The sequence below is a fragment of the Hypanus sabinus genome, chromosome 4 (assembly GCF_030144855.1).
Source record: "Hypanus sabinus isolate sHypSab1 chromosome 4, sHypSab1.hap1, whole genome shotgun sequence".
NCBI classification, from domain to species: Eukaryota; Metazoa; Chordata; class Chondrichthyes; order Myliobatiformes; family Dasyatidae; genus Hypanus; species Hypanus sabinus.
Genome location: NC_082709.1, coordinates 143993685 through 144007859, shown reverse-complemented (window position 1 = coordinate 144007859; position 14175 = coordinate 143993685). Strand labels below are relative to the sequence as shown.

The following is a 14175-nucleotide window of genomic DNA, read 5'->3' as shown; positions in this document are numbered from 1 at the left end:
TGGTCAGTATGCAAACCTAAGGTAGACACACTTACTTTTATGTTGTTCCCTAGTTAATACACGTACAATAATAAACTACCCAAAACTCCCCACATACCAACTTCATTCACCAATGTAATTTAGTTTTTTGTTATATTTACCAATGTACAATGAAAAATTATTTTCCATACTATCCATACACATTTCCTCACATCACTGCAATTAGGTAGTACAATGGAAAACAAAAACAATGCAGAAGAAAGCATTACTATTATAAAGTGTGATGGAGACAAACAATAAGGTGCAAAGAATAAGAAGGAAGACTATGAAATCAAGAATCCACTCAAGATCAAGACTCCATCTTAGTATTCTGGGAGACTGTTCAATAGTCCCATAACAGTGGGATTGAATGTGTCCTTGAGCCTGGTGGTACATGCTTTCATACTTTTCTACCTATTGCCTGATTATGTGGGGAAGAGAGAATACCCAGGCTGGGTGAGGTCTTAAAATACATCAGCTGCTTTACCAAGTCAGCAAAAAGAATAGAGAGAGTTCATACAGAAAGGCTGGTTTCAATGATGTGCTGAGCTGTGTCATGACCCTCTGCCATTTCTTCTGGTTTCAACCAGAGCAGTTGCCATACCACACCATAATGCATCCAGACAGAATGCTTTCTATGCTGCATATATAAAACCTGGTTCTGCACAGGACCTATTGAAAAGCTTCTGAAAATCCAAATGATCCACAGTCCCTCCTCTCCCACATCTACTGTACTCAAAAGAACTTCATTTGTCACCGACACCATTCCTTTTCATAAATTCACATCAAGTGAGCTCAATGATATTATGAATTTTAAATGCCTTGGAAAAAAATAAGCCTGATAAGATTCCAACTACTGATGCCAGGTTGACATGTCACATCACTGAGGACCTCAGACACCAGCCGTGTGGTGAAAAAGGCACAACAGCACCTCTTTCACCTCAGACGGTTGAGGAAGTTTGGTCTGGGCCCCCAAATCCTTTCTACAGAGGCACAACTGAGAGCATCCTTACTGGCTGCATCACTGCCTGGTATGGGAACTGTACCTTCCTTAATCGCAGGACTCTGCAGAGTGGTGCAGACAGCCCAGCATATCTGTCGTTGTGTACTTCCCATGATTCAGGACATTTACAAGGACAGGTGTGTAAAAAGAGCCCTTAGGATCATTGGGACCAAGTAACCCCAACCACACCCTATTCCAGCTGCTACCATCTGGAAAGTGGTACTGTAGCATAAAAGCCAGGACCAGCAGGCTCCAGGACACCTTCTTCCACCAGGCCATCAGACTGATGAACTCATGCTGATTTGTGTGTACAGATGGCCTCCATTTTTCAAACATTCGCTTTATGACAGCTCACTGTTATGAAAGACCTACATTAGTACCTTTTTCGCTAACCAAGGAAGATTTTCACATTTACGAAGAAAAGACGCCCGCTTTATACATGTGTTTACCCCAAGAAAGACTACCATGACCATGAAGCCTTGTGCGGGCAGTTGTGCGCACGTGCATGTACGTGCTGATTTTTTTTCTCCACATCAATTTTGGCTCGCTGTCTTCCCGATTTTGATAAGTGAAACTACACAGTACATACAATATTTCTATTTCATATAGGCTGTATATTTATCATGTCATTCCTGCTTTTACTATATTATCTTGTTATTTTAGTTTTTATGTGTTATTTAGTTCAATTTGATAGGTTATTTTTTGGGTCTGGGAATGCTCAAAAATTTTCCCCATATAAATAAATGGTAATTGCTTCTTCAGTTTATGACATTCTGGCTTAAGAACCATTTCATAGGAACACTCTACCTTCGGATGGTGGGGGAAACCTGTACTCTATATTACATTGACTGTTCTATTTATTATAAATTACTATGATTGCACATCGCACATTCAGATGGAGGTGTAACAAAGATTTTTTATGTATCCTCATGAATGTGAAGGATGTAAGAAATAAAGTCAATTCAATTCAGTAACTTCCCATCTTCCTTGCCTTCCATTCTGAAATTGACAGGCTCAAAAATCCACAGAATTTTGCAAAAGACAACCAGTGAATTCTTCAAAGCTACTTCTTTCAAAACTCAGTGTAGATCACTAGATTCTTCCAGTTATCTTGCAATACTTCTTTTACTTCGCCTCTGTGCTTATCTCTTGGTTCTTCAATAATTCTACATGTTGTACTGTCTTCTTCCAAGAAGAATGCAAAATGTTTAGTTCCTCTCACCTGTTTGCTCTTCATTATAAAATCTCTGTAAATAACTCATATTTGGCTTTGCTGATTTTCCTCCTTGTTACAAACTATAGTTGCTCTTATGCACTTATTCTAGTTTCCCTTAAGTATCAATTTCCTGATCATGCTTTGTTAAGTCTAATACACTGAGTCCTCAGATTTAGGCCCTTTTCCAGAAACTTTTAAGCCTTTTCTTTAAACCAAATATAATCTTCTCCTATAACCTACTCTTTACATGATCTTCATTCACAAGTTATCATCACACAAATTCAACTGTATTAGGAGATGTGAATTTCAATGCAATAACTTTTCTGACACGACCAGTTTTGAAGTACTAAACAGTATCGATTGCTTTTACATATTCTAATGAATTTAACAAATTGAAAAGATTTAACAATGTAATCTATGAACTTAACACAAATATTAAGGTAGGACATAAGACAGACAATATAGCTAAATGGACTCTTTTGAACTCACAAACTACACTAACATTTTTAACTTTCATGGGTTATTTAGCTATAAATACTATAATCAGAAATCATTTTGGAATCAAAAAAATCTTTGAATAAATTCAAATATTTCGAACACACAAATGTTACAGCTGCATGTCACTTCTTCCCAAACTGGCTAAAATCTAATCATAAAAATGCATGTCATGACATCATACAGGAAGAATGCAACATCTTCAGCTTACAACTTCAACCAATTACCTTGAATTATTCAGTACATTCTAACAGCCGTTATTCTAATGTAAAACCACTTAACTGTTTCTTCTATTGTTCAAAACCTCTGATTATAGTCAGTGAATACTTTGCAAAGAACTCCATCAGTTCTGACATCACAAAGTTCTCTCCAGTGATATCATAAATGCCAAAACAAACCAGTTAAGTGTAGTTAAATTTAATTACATAAGCACCTTTATTTTAAGTCATTCCATTATTTAAACAGATTAAAACAGCTTAGCACATCAATTCCAAATACAATGGTCACCAGGATTCCAATCTGCCCATTTCAATTTTATGCACCTTTAAAAAACACTTTTCTAAAACTTTTGCTTAGTTGAGTTACTACTTTCAGATTTTGATTCTAGATTCCAAACATTTCCAATTAACCAACAATATTAAGGAATTAGGTTTGAGATGTAAAAACACGTTCTTCTCATTAAACTAAGACTTTTGGCAATCACCCTGAAATTCAAAAAGATTCTATACACTATTTTCATATTTTAGTTCAAGTTATGACTGTCTTTTTGCTGCTTATTAAGTTTGTTCACGAGGAAAAATCCATTATTTTGTTACTTCAGTATTCTTCATCACTAGGCATGTGACCCAGTGGTGGTTCACAGACCTTACTATCCTATTGATCCAAAATAGAGTTCCCAAGGGAAAAGGCAGTGTGACCAGGAAAAGACTGGCAAGCAAACATATTGAACGAGCTCTTTAAATTCCTTTGACAATCCAGTGGTCCTCTATCTTTCCAGTGTATTGTAGCCTCAAAGTACTCAAACCTAGGAACTCATTTCTGAAATATACTTTGATATTTGCCTGATATCAGATCCATAATAATAATCCAGCATTTCACCTCACACTGATGCAGTTGGTGCAGAATTCCCTCTTCCTCTCCCAATTTGACTGTCAGAGTAAGATATGATACCTTTGAATCCAAGAGCACCATTGTATAATCTTTCAAATATTAAAGTCAATAGAATCATTGTCTCTCTTGAGACCTCTGAATTCAGAGAAACAGAGGAGGGCTGGAACATTATGAACTTTAATGGCATCTGATGGCTTTATATTATTACTTTTTTTTAATATGAACTATGATTTAAATCCAGTTCCTCATTTGGATTAGCTTCTTGGTTTACCAGACTCTATAAAATGTTCTTAATACCTTGACTGAAGTCCAAAACGTTCACTTGCAACCCTCCACTCACGACCACACTGACAACACTTGTGTGAGTTCCACTTCAGATCAATGGGTTAGTAAAATCCATACGCCACCACTGAATCACATACTTTATGAAGAACAGTGAAAATGTGAAATAGATTTCTTCTATTGAACAAACTTAGTAAGCAGCAAGACAGATACAACTTGAACTATTTAAAATACTACTCATGTATTTAATTTTCTCACTTGCAGTTTCCATCTTTGCCTTGTGGCCAATGTTTATTGTTGCCAATATCAATACTTTATATACCTCTGAAACAGTTTTCTTCTCTTTATATTTTACTCCAATATTTCATTTTCTATCACATCCTTAAACGTACAATGCACATGACCAATTCAATTCTCGAGATGACCAGTGTTTTAGCTATTTGTTTCAATCTATCCACAAAAGGATGAAGGAATAAGGCTGAGTAGATAAAGGAAAGAATGAAAAGGAAGTAACACAAAAGTCAGGGTAAATGATAGGTTGAGGAGGGGTAGAGAAGAAAAAATTAGGCAAACTAAAATAGAGTGAAACAAAAAGGAGACAGTACAAGTGAGAGACAGGAACTCATGAAAATGCAATGAACTTAATTTAATTTTGTCACTCACATATTTAAGGATTTTTGCTGGTGTCCCTTAGGAAAAAAATGGCAAACAGAATTAACTATATTAATGTTATCTCCAAGTGTTTATTTTCTCTTAAATTTCTTACACCCTGCTCAAAATATTTCTCCAAGTTTTAAGGGGCTTTCCAACTTATGACACTAATAAAAATCTACAAGTTGTGCAGTGCTCTACTTATGATATGAAGGCCACTAAAAATACACAAAATATAGTGAAATATTTTGTTCTTGCCATACAAAACCAATTCTCTTTAATTAACCAAGGTACTGAGTTCCATTTCTAAAAAAGACCAGTACACCCAACACTTGAAGTTTCCAAACTGTAATAAACGCAGTGCATCGAAAGACAAATTAGACAGGATATAGTGCAGTACTTGCTAAATTATGTTAAATATGAGCAACTGTAAAGCAACAAAACCTAATTCCCTCTTCTCTCTACACGTAAACACTACCATTTTGGACTTCCAACATTATTCTTCCCTAAAATTTTTATCCCTTCTTACCATAATGATTCTGGTGTAGTTCCACTGATACAAACTTTTGAATGAAAATCCAATATAAATCTTAACAGAACCCTGTTTTAACTGTCCTGACTTTTCTCCCCCCAAAAACAAAAATTAATTATTCATAACACAGTGAACAAGAACCTTGACTCATTTTAAGATCTCTATCCTCATTTTCAATGGGTTAAAGTTTGGCTGCAAGTAACAAATAAATATATTGCTGATGTTATAAAACTGCAGTTTTCAACTGCAAAAACAATGTAAAACTCTTATCATTCTCATTCCTAATGTGGATGCTCCCCTCAAATGTCAGCATATTCTTTCAAAAGATAACTGGAACACTATAAATTCTAGTATAGTATTTTAACTCATTGAGCTCAACTCATTAAACAAAAAGGCAAAAAAGGTCCAAAAACAAATCAACTCTCTCAAACACACAGTTCTGAAGGTACTACCTGGTGTAGTACTATAAAACCAATCGGCTCTACATTCAAATTCGATTCTGTCTGTGCCAAGATAATAATTCACAGATGGAGATTATTTTTTGGGAGAGATTAAATGAAACTGGAGAAATGGTCAAGTGACTAAAAGTAATCAGGCAAGCAAGATTTCTGCTGCAATATATTTTTTGATGTCTCATAACGCAAAGTGTGCATGCAAAATACTGGAATGATCTTGACTGCAACACCATCTGCAATCAAATAACGTCAACATTCATTTAAGGCTTTTGCATCAACAATCATTATTTGGGCAAAATACCTGAGGGCTGCCGCTGTCCATGGAACAATATCCAGTAAATCAGCACCTTCAGAAAAGAATGGGGAAAAGATGAAAGATAAATAGTGTATGTGCATGTGCAACTTAGGCACTTTATAAATATCCACACATCAAGATTCCACTTCATTTGAACTGGTAGCCCCACTGGGCCAGACTTGGTGAAGACCTACTTAACTGTTGCATGCTTTAAAGCTCAAATCATTAGAAGTCACCTTCCTGCAGATCTGTCAACTTTTTGAATGCCAGACTCAGCAGTCCCTGTAACTTAAATCTTGTTGAATTTTCTTTCAAGTATACACTACAACTCAATAGACTGTTATAAAATTGATTCCAGGATTAAACAAGTAAAATAAAATCTGCAGATATGAGAAAACAACACAGAAGCTAGAATGTGCTTTCTCTTTTCATAGATGCTGCCTGACTGCTAATTGACTGCAGCATTTTGTTTGGATTCTAGTGAAGTAAATCGCTGGCTATTAAGCAACATTGCTGGACCAGGAAGCAGTTTTATTTCTGATAATTCAAAAGCATTTTAAAACCCATTTTCATACATTATTTTAATAAGAAAAGCTTTGCAATCAATTACCTTTATTGTTTAGGTCAACTATCCTGACTTATTTTGAATGTAGAATATATTTTCCCCAAAATTTAAGTAAACTCAAAATATGACAGATATTTTGTAACAAAAACTCAGGAAGCAACACTAATTTTATAAATTGTACGGTGATCAATTAATATATTGAAGTTTCAAACACATTTAAACTTCTACTGAAAAGAACTTCATTAATGTGATATTACCACTGTTTAGCATATAGCTGAAGACTGACTTCTGAAATATCTTTTCTAAGATATTATGGTTCATGACATTATCTTAATTTATTATGGGAATTAAGTATATTTTACTTGCAAGCACCACTCATTTGATAATGTGATTTTCATACTGGGAAAGTCGTACCGACCACTTTTTATAAAAAGCAGAGCAGAACAATATGTTTCGCCTAGGGTTATTATAAATTGACAATAAGATAACAATCTCATATTACACCAAACTAACTATTCCAGTAAAAGTATACATTTCGGTTATAGGCATAAATATTTTAATAATGACACTAACTGACACTAACAAGAGTTGATACCAGCTTAACCAGTAGATATACTAAGTTCCTGACAGAATCGTAAGTAATTTTTGAGGTTATTGCTGCTTCATTACTAACACAGATTTACAAGCCATGCATTTTTCCTTGCAAAATGACGATACTTCGCAGCCTAACTTACACGTCAGTCTTAACATTTCCAACTATGTGCATAACTCTACATTCGTCTTAACACTGACTGACTGCATTATTAGGCGTGGGACACCGCTTTAAATTACTTTAGATTGCTATTTCTACAAAATTATCTACTTAAATCATACAACGATTCACTGTAAAAAAATATATGAATTTCAAAGCGCAAAATAGACCAGGCCTAATGTTCCAGGCGTAGTCGAGGCCTACGTTTTCCATCAGAAAAATCACTCCACCTCAGAAATGGCGTTTAACAGTCCAAGAAAGGAAATGGAAAATATTCCATTCCGAGTTTCTTCCCACAAAATGATGACTTATTTTTTAAGACAAAGAGAGCAAACTGTCGCCACCTTGTAATAAGCCCAATGACACATCAACCCAATCTAGGCTTTCTGCACAAAACGGGACCTTTCCCCTCACAAATACAGCCAGATAAGGGAGTCTGTCAGCCATTTTCCTCCTCACGCAGGCAGCAGCCGGCTTCACCATCACCGTCAAAAATCCTCAGACATGTAAACAGCTCCATCGCTATTCAATCTTTTCTACTTTCCAAAACCCCATCAGAGTCTTTATGGCATTAACGCAGAAAGCAATTCACATCTCTGAACCAGACTCTCCAAGAAATTGAATAAAACATATCATAATGACACGAGAGTCCCATGCCTTACCAGGAATTAGGTCTCCTTTGCCAGGACTGCGAGCCTGGGTTTGCGTAGGGAGGGTGAGATTGAAGGGGGGGGGGGAGGGAAGACGTGGAAGAGGAGATACGGCTTTATTATTTTTCTTCCAGCAGTTTCTTCTTCGTTTCTTTGCACCCTTCTCCCCACTCTGATCCCTTCCAGTAACCCTTTATCTGAACCAACACCGACCCCGCTCTCTCCAGGACCGAGCCACACAACAATATGGCGGCGGAGCGCGTTATTAAAAAAAACTGCACAAACAGAGCAGACGCAACGGCCTCCGACGGCCCCGACACGCACGGCAGGAAGGAAAGTGTGGAGAACGGCTCCACAGAAGGGAGGGATCAAAAGTTCTCAGGGCCGCTTTGTTCAAGGTCCTCTCTCGATTTCTATTTTTTCAAAAATAAATTTACTCAAATCTGTCAAAAGCCCGGCCTGTTGTTAAAAAAACTCTAACAGGCTGTAATTCTACATAACCACCAAGCCATTCTTTTTTTATATATAAAGAAGAGGCTGTCGCAGCCACTCTGCCCCTCACTGCATTATATATTTTTTTGTTTTGCCTACAATTGTACTCATGCCACGGCTCGGAATCTGCCAATTCAACCCCCGGTTGGGCAGCACCTCCATCCCCGGATGATAATGTCACCCGGCCAGGGGAAGTGGCTCGCGTTTACAAGCGCCATCTCTCGACAACACCACGAATTGCCGCTCAAGCTCCCCCCTCCGACAACTGAAAGGGTGAGCAAAGTTGCAGGAAAGGTATGAAGATGCAAAGTCAATCGCTTTTGTTTTATTTTCATATAAGAGAGAGGCTGTCGCAGCTATTCACACTCGATAGAATTACTTCCACAACATTGTGATGTAAGCCTATATCAACATTTGGGTCATAACATTAAGCACAATATTTTGATTCTTAAAGTACATATATGTCACTACAAATTTGCTTCTTACAATAAATCCAAGAACCGTAATAGAATCAATGAAAGATGGCACCCAACAAGACAAACAACCAATGTGCATAAGACAAACTGCAAATACAAAATAAAAATAAATAAGCAATAGATATCAAGAACATAAGATGACTCAGGGTCCTTGAAAGTGAGTCCATGGGTTAAAAAAAAGTTCAGTGATGGGGAAAGTAAAGCCCAGTGAAGCTATCCTCACTGGTTCAAGAACCTGATGCTTGAGGGATACTAACGGTTCCTGAACTTGGTGGTGTGTGGCCTGAGCCTCCAGTATCTTCTTCCTTCTAGCAGCAGCAAGAAGGGAACATGGTCTGGGTAGTGGGGGTCCTTGGAGATGGATGCTGCTTTCCTACAACAGCACTCTGTGGACATGTGCTCAAAGGTGGAGAAGGCTTTTCCTGTGATGGACTGGGCTGGGCTGTATCCAATACTTTTTACAGGATTTCTCTTCAGGGGCATCTGAGTTACCATACAAGGCTGTGACGGAACCAGTCTATATACCCCCATCAGACATCTACAGTGGTTTGTCAAAGTTTTAAACGTCATGCCAAATCTTCACAAACTTCCAAGAAAGTAGAGGCGCTGCCATGCTTTCTTCATAATTGCACTTACATGCTAGGCCCAGGACAGGTCCTCTGAAATTATAACACCAATGAATTTAAAACTGCTGGCCCTCTCCATTTCTAGTCCCCAAAGAGTTCTGGTTTCCTCCTCTTTGTCAATTATCAGAATCTGTATCTTGCGGACATTGAGTGAGAGGTTGTTATGGCATCACTCAGCCAGGATTTCATTCTCCCTTCTATATGCTGATTCATCTTCACCTTTGAATTGGCCAAAGACAGAGGTGATGTCAGCAAACTTGACTATGGCATTGGGAGTTGTACTTGGCCACACAGTTTTAAGTGTAAAGTAATTAGAGCAGGAGGCTAAGCAAACAGCCCTGTAGAGCACTTGTGCTGTTGGAGATTGTGAAGGAGATGTTTTTGCCAATCCGAAGTGACTGGGGTCTGCACTTGAGGAAATCAAGAATCAAATTACACAAGGAGGTTTTGAGGCTAAGGTCTTGACTTTTATTGATCAGTTTTAAGGGGATGATATTATTGAATGCTGAGTTGTAGTAAAGAGCAACATGATTTATGCATCTTTAAGCCATAGAGAAATACAGCAAAGAAACAGACCCCTTGGCCTATCTAGTCCATGCTGGAACCATTTCACCTACCTACTCCTATTGAACTGCACAAAAACCAGTGTCCTCCATACTCTACCATCCATGTACCTAAACAAACTTCACTTAAACGTTGAAATCAAGCTCACATGCACAACTTGTGTTCGCAGTTTGTTCTGCATGCTCACGACCATGAGGGAAGAAGTTTCCCCTCAGGTGCCCTTTAATCTTTTCACCTTTCACCCTTAATTCATGACCTCCGGTTGTAGTCTGACCCAACCTCAACGGGAAAAGCCTGCTTGCATTTACCCTAACTTTACCCCTCATAATTTTGTACACCTCTATCAAATCTCCTCTTAGTCTTCTATGTTCTAAAGAATAAAGTCCTAACCTATTCAATTATTCCTTATTCCTCAGGACCTCCAGACTTAACACCATCCTTGTAAATTTTCTCTGTACCCTTTCAACCTTGTTTATATCTTTCCTGTAGGTAGATGACCTAAACTGCACACAATACTCCAAATTAGACCTCACCAATGTCTTAAACAACTTCAATATAACATTCCATCTCCAGTAAACAATACAGGGTACTATTTAAGAAGGCCAATGTGTCAAAAGCTTTCTTCACAGCCCTACCAACCTGTGACACCACTTTCAACGAATTATGGATCTGTATTCCCAGCTCTCTTTGTTCTACCACACTCCTCAGTGCCCTATAATTCACTGTGTAAGACATACCCTGGTAGGTCCTACTGAAATGCAACACCTCACACTTGTCTGCACTTCCAATCTTGGTGTCGTCAGCAAATTTGCTCGTCCAGTTGACCACATTATCAACCAGATCATTGATATAGATGACCAACAACAATGGTGTCAACAATCTCTGCGGCAACCATCTACTACCACTCTCTGGCTTCTCCCACAAAGCCAATGTCTAATCCAATTTACTATCTCATTCTGAAAACCGACCAACTAAACCTTCTTGACTAACCTTTTATGTGGGACCTTGTCAATTGCCTTGCGAAAATCCATGTAGGCAACAACCACTGCCTTGCCTTCATCCACTTTCCTGATAACTTCCTTGAAAAATTCAGTAAGATTGGTTAGACATGACATACCACACACAAAGATATGCTGACTATTCTTAATTAGTCTATGTCTATCCAAATATTTATATATTCAGTCCCTTTGAATACCTTCCAATAACATTCCCACTTTTGCTGTCAGATTAACTGGCCTATAATTTCCTTTTTTATGTTTAGAGCCTTTATTAAACAGCAGAACAACATTGGCTATCCTCCAATCCTCTGGTATCTATCCTATCACTAAGGATGATTTAAATACCTCTGCTAAGGCCCTGGCAATTTCTGCACTTGCCTCCCAGAGGGTCCAAGAGAACATCTTGTCAGGCCCCGGGGATTATCCATTCTGATTTGCCTCGAGACAGCTCACCCCTCCTCCTCTGTAATCTGTACAGGGTCCATGAAGTTGATGCCGCTTTGTCTCACCTCTATAGACTGTGTCCGTCTCCTGAGTCAATACAGATGCAAAAAAAATCATTTAAGATCTCTCCCACCTCTTTTGGCTCCACCAGAGGACCAATTTTGTCCCTTGCAATCCTTTTGCTCTTAACATATCTGTAAAATCCCTTAGGATTCTCCTTTGCTTTGTGTGTTGAGAAAACCACGTGCCTTCTTTTAGTCCTCCTGATTTCTTTAAGCATTCTCTTGCATTTATATACTCCATAAACACCTCATTTGTTCCTACCTGTCTGTACCTGCTCTGCACCTCCTTTTTTTTCTTAACCAGGGCCTCAATATCTCTTGAAAACAAAGATTCCCTACATTTGTTATCTTTACCTTTTATTCTGACTGGCACATACAAACTTTGTACTCTCAAAATTTCACTTTTGAAGGTCTCCCATTTACCAAGTACACCTTTGCCAGGAAAAAGCCCATCCAAATCCACACTTGTCAGATCATTTCTGATACCATCAAAATTAGCCTCTCTCCAACTTAGAATCTCAGTCTGTGGAGCAGACCTATATTTTTGCACATTTCCTTTGCAACTAATGTGATCACTTGGTACGAAGTGTTCCCCTACACAAACTTCTGTCATCTGCCCAGTCTCATTCCAGAATAGCAGACCCAGAATCACATGCTCTCTTTTTGGGACTTCTACGTACTGATTACCGAAACTTTCCTGAACATATTTGATAAACTCTATGCCACCTAGTCCTTATACAGTATTGGAGTCCCAGAAAATAAGTGGAAAGGTAAAATCATCTACCATAACAACCTTATGTTTCTTGCAACAGTCTGTGATCTCTCTGCAAATTTGTTCCTCTAAATCCCTAGGACTGTTGGGCAGTCTGTAATATAGTACCAATAATGTGGTCATACCTTTCTTATTCTCACTGGATGAGTTCTCTGGTCTGTCTTGATTGAGCACTGCCATGACATTCTCCATGACTAGTAATGGCACCCTCCTCCTTTAATCCCTCCCACTCTCTCATGTCTAAAACAATAGAACCCCAGAATATTGAGCTGCCATGCTGCCCTTCCTGCAACCAAATTTATCTAATAGCAATAAGGTTATGATTCCAAGTGTTGATCCATGCCCAGAGCTCATCTGCCTTTCCTACAATACTTCTTGCATTGAAATACACACAGCTCAGACATTAGTCACACCATGCTCAACCATCTGATTCCCAACTTAGTCTGAGGACTTACCAACATCTGTCTCCACAATCTCTTCACTAACTGTTCTGAAACTCTGGTTCTCACCCCTTGCAACTCTGGTTTAAACCACACTGTGCAGCAGGGTATTAGTCCCTTCCAATTCAGGGACAAACCATCTCTTCTGTTAGGTCCCACATTACCTAAGTTAAACTTCCTGTTACTGGCCTCACTACCATGTGGCACAGGTAGCAATAATTAGATCACAACTCTGGAGGCCCTGCCCTTTAACTCAACACCTAACTCCCTGAACTCACTTTGCAAAACCTCATCACTCTTAAGTCATTTGTCCCTACATGGACCACAAACTCTGGCAGTTCATCCAGTTCCAGTTCCTTAACGCAGATGTTAGAAGCTGCAGCTGGATGGATGCACTTCTTGCAGATGTCGTTGTCAGGGACACTGGATTTTCCACATCTTGCAAGAGGAGCATTCCACTATCCTGCATGGCATCCTACTGTACTAACTGAGTGGCAGCCGGGGCAGGGATCTCTACCTACAGCTTTTTTTGCTTTCTCCAACTGAAGCCTCAAAGAGTTAAATCCTCAAAATGTCCACTCTAACTCTGGCCACTAGATCAATGGCCACTCTGTTTCCCCCTGCTTTACTTTGATTTTTTTCTTGCTATCAACCCCAAACAATGATTGCCCGCCATACAAACCACCAAAACTGCAGTGAGTGGCAGCCATTTCTACTCCATCAGTGAACCTGAGTGTACTACATCTTCTCAGATTTCCAATCTCTCCAATTGGCTGCTGCTGAAAGCTCCCCAGATGTTCCAGGGTTGAGTGAAGAGCCAATGAAATATCATCTACTGCGGGCCTGTTGTGACAGTAGGCAAATTGGAGCGGATCCAAACAGCTTTTCAAGCAGAGTTGATGTGTTTCATCACCAGCCTCTAAAAAACACTTCATCAAGTGGATGTAAGTGCTACTGGATGAAAGTCATTAAGGCAGGTTACCACATTCTTCTTAGGCATTGGTATGATTGAAGCCTGCTTAAAGTAGGTGGGTACTTCAGACTGCTGAAGCGAGAAGTTAGAGATGTCAGTGAACACTTCAGCTATTGGATCAGCACTGGTCTTTAGTACTCTGCCACGTTCATAATCTCGGCCAGATGTTTTCCATGGGTTCAACCTCCTGAAGGATGCTCTCAGGGAATTTGTGAAAATTCTTCCATGTTTTGTTGGTCAAAGTGCAACACATGGAAGACATTGAGCTAATCTGGAAGCAAAGCCCTGTTGTCACCATGTCGCTT

The 14175-nt window shown here is 38.8% G+C and overlaps 1 protein-coding gene across 4 annotated transcripts in view; it reads right to left on the bottom strand.

Annotated features, from left to right (window-relative positions):
- usp9 (ubiquitin specific peptidase 9) overlaps positions 1–14175 on the bottom strand; it is a 269594-nt gene that overhangs the window by 235601 nt on the left and 19818 nt on the right. For 2 of the 4 annotated variants that reach the window (XM_059968260.1, XM_059968263.1), the window contains exons 1-2: positions 8036–8282; positions 6064–6109 (exon numbers count right to left, since the gene is read on the bottom strand). The exons of 1 other annotated variant lie outside the window; for it this stretch is intronic. The gene's annotated coding sequence lies outside the window, so the exon portion shown is untranslated. Of the gene's footprint in view, positions 1–6063; positions 6110–8035; positions 8283–14175 lie in introns of those variants that run through there. One more of the 4 variants, XM_059968261.1, reaches the window with a different exon arrangement.